The sequence below is a fragment of the Pseudonaja textilis genome, chromosome 2, assembly GCF_049901715.1.
Source record: "Pseudonaja textilis isolate UNSWEBS1 chromosome 2, rPseTex1.2, whole genome shotgun sequence".
NCBI lineage: Eukaryota > Metazoa > Chordata > Lepidosauria > Squamata > Elapidae > Pseudonaja > Pseudonaja textilis.
The window spans coordinates 3290339-3297850 of record NC_141991.1 but is presented as its reverse complement, the minus strand read 5'-3'; the positions used below and the strand labels follow the sequence as shown (position 1 = coordinate 3297850).

At 44.0% G+C, this 7512-nt stretch overlaps 3 non-coding genes across 3 annotated transcripts; all 3 read left to right on the top strand.

The window, feature by feature from the left end:
• Positions 1–470: 470 nt before the first annotated feature.
• TRNAM-CAU (transfer RNA methionine (anticodon CAU)) lies at positions 471–542 on the top strand. Its single transcript has one exon. It is a non-coding gene; the product is annotated as a tRNA-Met (tRNA).
• A 597-nt stretch (positions 543–1139) lies between these two features.
• TRNAF-GAA (transfer RNA phenylalanine (anticodon GAA)) lies at positions 1140–1212 on the top strand. Its single transcript has one exon. It is a non-coding gene; the product is annotated as a tRNA-Phe (tRNA).
• A 3448-nt stretch (positions 1213–4660) lies between these two features.
• TRNAF-GAA (transfer RNA phenylalanine (anticodon GAA)) lies at positions 4661–4733 on the top strand. The gene has a single exon. It is a non-coding gene; the product is annotated as a tRNA-Phe (tRNA).
• The last annotated feature ends 2779 nt before the right edge of the window (positions 4734–7512 follow it).

Below are 7512 nucleotides of genomic sequence, written 5' to 3'. Positions count from 1 at the left end.
TGATGTGCACTGAAGACGGTGTTTGATTTTGTTGCACCAGGTGCAATGACAAGAAAGTAAAGTAAACTAAATTAAACCTTTATCCTCTGCTTTTGAAGCGCAGTTGCTTTGCGCGGCACAGCAGCGTGCCGTGCAGCAGCTGCTGAAGCGACCGGGAGATTGCCGGCTTGCAGGAGTTGAGTTGAAACACCTCTGCGACTGTTGAAAGTGTTCATTTGGTGCCCGCGTACGTGCAAAGTGTGTGCGTGCGCGCAAAGCGCACCCACCAAGCCACGCCCACCGAACCAGTGGTAAAACTTTTTGGAATCCCACCACTGCTTGGCGCGCTCCTTCCATCACAAGCCGGAGCTGAAATGTTTCTGCTCAGCCAGCATCGCCAGGATGCCCGCAGCTGGGCTTTGCAAGAGCAGAAACGGGTTTACAAACCACATCAGCCTATTCTCCTCCCCTCAGCCGTCTGCTTTCAGTCCAGCAGAGTGGCGCAGCGGAAGCGTGCTGGGCCCATAACCCAGAGGTCGATGGATCGAAACCATCCTCTGCTAGGTGAAAGTAGATCTTTTATTTTGATCTGGTTTCTATCCAAAATGGGGGTGGGGGGATGTTTGGCTAGCTGATGTTGCTGCTTCAGAGACTTTTTTAAATTTAATTTTTAAATAAATGTGCAATATGCAGCTCCTTGTAATGCACTGGCCAGAAGCCCTGAAGCTGCCGTTCCTGAACTGCTCTCAAATGCTTCATTTTCTGGGTAAACCTGACAAAGTCTAGAGTTTTCATCGGGACAAAATGCGCATCCTGACATTGCATGATGAGTTCCATCTCTTACGTATGCTTGTATAATCCTGCGCTGTGTGTGTACAAAAGGGACAGTGTTTATTGTTCACGCTTCCCTGGGGAGATCCATGGAACCCGGGGTTACATTTTTGTAATTTTTGTGATCTAATCGTTCTAGCAATCTTTCCACTGACTTATGAGTTTGCCAATCCTGCAACCAGGTTCAAATCATCATCGCCACCATATTATTTCCTTTGGTCCCTTTCAGCTCTATCCTGATTGAACTGAACAGGAGTGAATTTTGCCCTGCTATTTCCAAAGTTGGACGATGCCACTTTAACATGGGCTACAATCTTTTTGAAAAGACAGCCAAAGTAGCTCAGTTGGGAGAGCGTTAGACTGAAGATCTAAAGGTCCCTGGTTCAATCCCGGGCTTTGGCAAAGCTTCTGAGTAGTGCACAATTTTAACAATCTCAGACCATTCCTCTTAATACCTGATCCTCCATGAGTGCAAGCTTTCACCTGAAGAAACTTGCTTTTAAATCTCGAGATCCTCAAACTACAGGTTGCAAACCTGGGGTCGATTGTGAGCCAATTTAAAGACGGGATTGCGCAAAAAGAAGGTTGTGCATCTGAAGCCAGAATCCTGCCAGACCTCATTCAACGTCTCCAGATAAGAGTTGGCATGAGGTCTAATAGTAACCAGCAGAGATTGAAAAGAACAGAGGGAGCATTTGTATGTCGGGGATGTTACTCTGGATGTTATTCTTCAGCTTTGGTGTCTGTAAAAACTGGGGGGGCGGGCATGGATCATCCATAAATTGTGGTCTTGAGCAGCTATTGCCTGCCTAACCTTGTGATTCTAACTTTGAAAATTATTAATTATAAATCAGCTAATCCCAGGAGGCGTCTGAATTTTTTCCGCCTTAGAGCAGAGGTCTCCAAACTTGGCAACTTTAAGACTTGTGGACTTCAACTCCCAGAATTCCTCAGCCAGCTTTGCTGGCTGAGGAATTCTGGGAGTTGAAGTCCACAAGTCTTAAAGTTGCCAAGTTTGGGGGGCCCTTGCCTTAGAGATTCCTTGTCAGGGAATTGCTCAGCAGGCGTCCAAATAGAGTCAATATAGTTTTATATAAATAAATGTATTTTACATCTATATATACAGCAAACTAGATAGTCTGGCAAACGGGAGCATCATCAGGGAAATCAACACAGCAGGCACACCATGAGGTAAATCACAGAGTGCACAGGGCATAGGAGAAATAGGTGTGGGGTGGAGGGAAACTCCCCCTCTATGTCCACAGCAAGCAACCAATCACAGTGCAGATTACCTCACGTAGGAGCCAGCACTCTTCAGTTCTGGCTCAATGCACAACCTCAATGCTCCAGCTACTAAATTTAAATCTCCTAACACCCCTTTTACAGAATGTTAAATTTTACAGGTAGTCCTCGACTTGCAACTAACACTGGTATTATTACCATAGGTGGGAGAGCTTGGTCCCAGCTTCGTGTCCTCCCTCACAGCTTTGAGGTTCATTTTCTAGCTTGGGTGGCTAGAAGCTAAAAGGGGGCAAATGCAGCTCGGAGAAAGTTCTTCTATCTTTGCTACCTCTGCAGCTTCTAGCTGCCCAGATTAGGAAAAAAAAGGTCTTGGGTTGCGACCGTAATCTGTTTCAGGATTTAGACCACAACCTGATTTAGTCGTGACTGGAAGCACAACCGTCTGCACATGCACGGACCAAAACAAAAAATATATAGAATAGAATAGAATAGAATAGAATAGAATAGAATAGAATAGAATAGAATAGGAATAGAATTCTTTATTGGCCAAGTGTGATTGGACGCACAAGGAATTTGTCTTGGTGCAAATGCTCTCAGTGTACATAAAAGAAAAGATACATTCGTCAAGATTCAAGAATCATAAGAATAGAACAGAACAGAACAGAATAGGAGTTCTTTTTATTGGCCAAGTGTTGTTGGACACACAAGGAATTTGTCTTGGTGCAAATGCTCTCAGCGTGCATAAAAGAAAAGATACATTTGTCAAGAATCATAAGAATAGAACAGAATGGAATGGAATAAAATAGAATAGAATTCTTTATTGGACAAGTGTGATTGGACACACAAGGAATTTGTCTTGGTGCAAATACTCTCAGTGTACATAAAAGAAAAGATGCATTCATCAAGAATCATAGAATAGAATGGAATGGAATGGAGTGGAATGGAATGGAATAGAATAGAATAGAATAGAATAGAATAGAATAGAATAGAATAGAATAGAATAGAATTCTTTTATTGGCCAAGTGTGATTGGACACACAAGGAATTTTTTCTTGGTGCAAATGCTCTCAGTGTACATAAAAGAAAAGATACATTCGTCAAGAGTCAAGAATCATAAAGTACAACATTTAATAATAGTCATAGGGTACAATAAGCAATCAAATCATACTAGGAAACAGTCAATATAAATCGTAAGGATACAAGCGACAAAGTTACAGTCATACAGTCACAAGTAAGAGGGGATGGGTGATAAGGAGGGATGAGAAGATTAATAGTAACAGGAGTGCAGACTTTGTGAATAGTTGGACAGTGTTGAGGGAATTATTTGTTTAGCAGAGTGATGGCGTTCGGGAAAAAACTGTCCTTGTGTCTAGTTGTTCTGATGTGCACTGACTGCTCTATAGCATCATTTTGAGGGTAGGAGTTGAAACAGTTTACGTCCAGAATGTGTGGGGTCTGTAAATATTTTCACAGCTCTCTTTTTGACTCGTGCAGTATACAGGTCCTCAGTTGAAGGCAGGTGGGTAGTAATTGTTTTTTTCTGCAGTCCTTATTAAATTGGCGCTGAAGGGGAAATCGGCATGGAAAGGGAATGTTTGAATGCTGATTTTATTCTCCACCTGATTTTTGAATCGTGACCTGATTCAAAAATCAGTTGGATTTTTTTTGTTCGCCACCCAATTTGGTCACGAACAGAAGCATTTGCCACCCGAGCTTCCACTTTATTGTGGAACAAGAACAAGCTGCAATCTGTGGAGAAATGCCAGAAGGACATTTTGCAGTAAAAGGAAAGTGGGGGTGAGAAGGAACGTGTGGGATCCGGTGGAGCAGGAAGCAGGCCCAGTTCCTGTGGAGAGCAACTGCAGAAGGATGAGGGGAGGAAGGGAAATAAGTAGGGGGTGGCCATGTTGTAGCATCTCTGCTGTTGGTTGTAAGGGCGAATATCCATGGAGGTGATGCAACATTTATGCAATGAACGATGGAGGGAATGGGTGTCTAGCCTATTGAAAAGAAGGACTGGGGGTGAGAGGACGTCACAGAGGTGAGAAAGTCAACTTACAGTATTCTCCAAACCACTTGAGGGCAGACAAGAAGTAATGGATGGTGGCTTATTAAGAGATCCAACCAAGAACGAAGGAGAAATTTTCTGATTGTGAGAACAGTTATTCAGCAAAGTGAAGAAATGGATGGAAGCTCATCAAGGAAAGAAACAACTTGGAATTAAAGAGAAAATGCCTAACAGTGAGAATGATTAACCATGGAAGTGCTTGCCTTCAGAAGTTGTGGGTGCTTCATCCCTGAAGGTTTTTAAGAAGAGGCTGGACAGCTACTTGTCCGAAATGGTATAGGGCGGAGGTCTCCAAACTTGGCAACTTTAAGCCTGGCTGGAGAATTCTGGGAGTTGAAGTCCACAAGTCTTAAAGTTGTCAAGTTTGGGACCCCTGGTATAGGAACTGCTGCTTGAGCCAGGGGGCTGGACTACAGGACCTCCAAGGTCCCTTCCAGCTCTGTTCTTGATTGATTGACTGAACAGGAGTGAATTTTGCCCTGCTATTTTCAAAATTGGATGATGCCACTTTAACATGGGCTACAATCATTTTAAGAGGAAAGCCGAAGTAGCTCAGTTGGGAGAGCGTTAGACTGAAGATCTAAAGGTCCCTGGTTCAATCCCGGGCTTTGGCAAAGCTTGATGAGTAGCGTACGTTTTTTACAGTCTCTTCTCAGACCTCCCGTTTTGATCCTCCACAACTGCAAGCTCTAACTCACGGGTCCCCATGAGGTGTTTGTAATCAGGTCGTGGAAACGGGCTTGGGTGAGCTGAACCACCATTCTAAAACACAGTCACTTGACTCTGAGAGGCTGCAAACAGCCATAAACATAGGCTGGTTGCAGTCATGTCCAGAGGTTGGTATTCAGCAGGTTCTGACCAGTTTCTGGAGAAACTGTAGCAGAAATTTGGAGTAGTTCGGAGAACTGGCAAATACCACCTCTGACTGGTCCTGCCCCCATCTATTCTCTGCCTTCCGAGTCACAGCTGATCGGCTGGGTCTTCTTTGGTTGCCCTGCACAGGAGAATGGAGCTGGAAAGCAGGTTAGTGGGGTGGGAAGGGAATGGGCATTTTGTAGTTTCTTTCCCGCTGCCACGCCCACCAAGCCATGCCCACAGAACTGGTAGTAAAAAATTTTGAATCCCACCACTGATGTGAAAGCAATAACCAGTGCAGGCAAAATATTCCGGGTCAAAATACAGACCAGTCCTTCACTTTCAACTGGCTGCTTAGTGATCCCAATTCTGAAATTCTGACCCCTGCCCCATCCTAGATCACCTGTCAGGCACTCGCAGTGGTGGGATTCAATCTTTTTTTACTACCATTTCTGTGGACGAGGCTTGGTGGGCGTGGCAGGGGAAGGTTATTGCAAAACCTCCATTCCCTCCCCACCCCACTAACCTGCTTTCCAGCCCCATTCTCCTGTGCAGGGCAACAAAAGAGTCCCAGACAATCAGCTGGGACTCGGGAGGCAGAGAATAGATGGGGGCAAAGCCAGTCAGAGGTGGCATTTGCCGGTTCTCTGAACTACTCCAAATTTCTGCTACATTGTGGAGGAAACTGGGGAAGGGCACAGGCTGGGTGGGCAATCAGAGGAAGACCCAGGCCCATTCCCTTTTCATTCTAGGGGAGGATAAGGGAGAAATGGGAATGGCGTGGTCTACGGGGGAGGAAGGGGCCCTGATCCCCTTCATGGGCTGCAGCTGTGAGGACTGTTTAAAAGGACAAACTGCGCATGGCCCAGTGCTGGAAGCAAAGCATGAAATAATTCTAGTCTTTCAGTTCTTATATGAGTTCTGGCGTCCTTCCCAGTGTGTGTGTATTTCAATATCTGTGGACGTCTTCAAGCCCTTATCCTGCCTTGTCTCATTAATTGCTTCAGTGTGGTTTGTATTGTTTTTTCTATTTATAATTTAAATGTATTTTGAGTTTAAACGGCATTTCTTCCTTTTCACAACTGTTTGTGGGGGAGTTTTTCCTCCAGTCAATGATAATTGGAACTTTGAAGCCAAGTTGAAGGAATTAAAGAGACTTCACCTGTTTTTGTGACTCTGTTGCTTTTGCATTCCACCCTGGGTCATCACAGATATGCAGTATATCAACCAATATATCTGCTTTATATGGACATTGAAATAGTAATAGCAAAAGTAGCCAGAAGGCTACAGAGCATAATACCCTTGAAACGCACCCATCTCAATCCTGACATTAAAAAAAATAGACAAGCATCTGAGAACATTCTGGTAGATGAATATTATTATGGAGCTAGCCGAAGATAATCAGAATCAGCACCTTAATTCTGTTGAATGCTGGAAAGGACTCCAAAATAGTCCAAAATGAATTCATGGACTGTTTTTTAAGATGCGACTTCCCGTGATATTTTGTTCATTTGGATTGCAATTTGGTGTCTTCATTCTGTGGCTAGAGTAGACAACACCCAATCAATTTGTCTCATTAAATAACATCATGGCAGTCAATAATGATATGGCTTGCCTCTCTTCATGTTTAATGTAGTTCTTGATCCCTTGGCTCCGTCTATTGTCAGCCCCCAAATATTAAAGATTTGGTGGCACTCAACAAGGCGTTCAAATTCCTCAAAGCCGACACTGCTTATTCTGGACAATAAAGCCAAAGTTTATTGGTTATACACCAATTTAGTTCCAGCTGGGGAATTCTGGGAATTGAAGTCCATATATTTTAATGTTGCTGAGGTTTGAGAAACAGTACCTCTTTTAAAAAGTTATATATTCAGGTTTTTTTTGTTTTTAACATTTCATTTCTACAATGCCAGAGTCGCTCTGGGAGAGAGATGGGGAGTTTCTAGATGTGATAAGTTAATAAATTTTTTTTAAAAAGTTCTGCAAGAACAAAAATTGCCACAGATCAAGGGGACAAAGTACCTGATGTCATTCATAAACACCATGGCTGTGTGCAGACAAGTTTAAAAATCAAGATGAAGCCAAAGTTTGCAAATACAACTGAATCTCAAATCCAGCCCATTACTGAACTGGTATTTTCCCTCGGAGCTTTAAGCCTGGTACTTTTGAAACAATTTAGATTATTACCGTGTTTCTCCAACAATATGCTCCCCCAATAGGAAGACCCAGCATGTTTTCTAGGCATAAAATGAAATTAAGCCCCTCCCCCCAAATTTAGGCCTAGTTTAAAACATGTGAAATTGGGGGGGAGGTGGGGGGCAACTTGCCATTAGGAGTGCCCCACGGGCAGCTACGCCTCACCATCAGCCGCTCCTAACAGCCAATCATGATGGAGCACAGAGGGGTCTCTTACCCTTCCCTTACCCGGGTCAGCAGGCAAGCGGCGTCAGCGTGGATGTCCGGTGTTTCAGCTGCTTTTCAGGCCTCCATAGCTTCCACGGTTCCCACTGGTGCTGGCGCCTCTCTCACCAGCGCCAT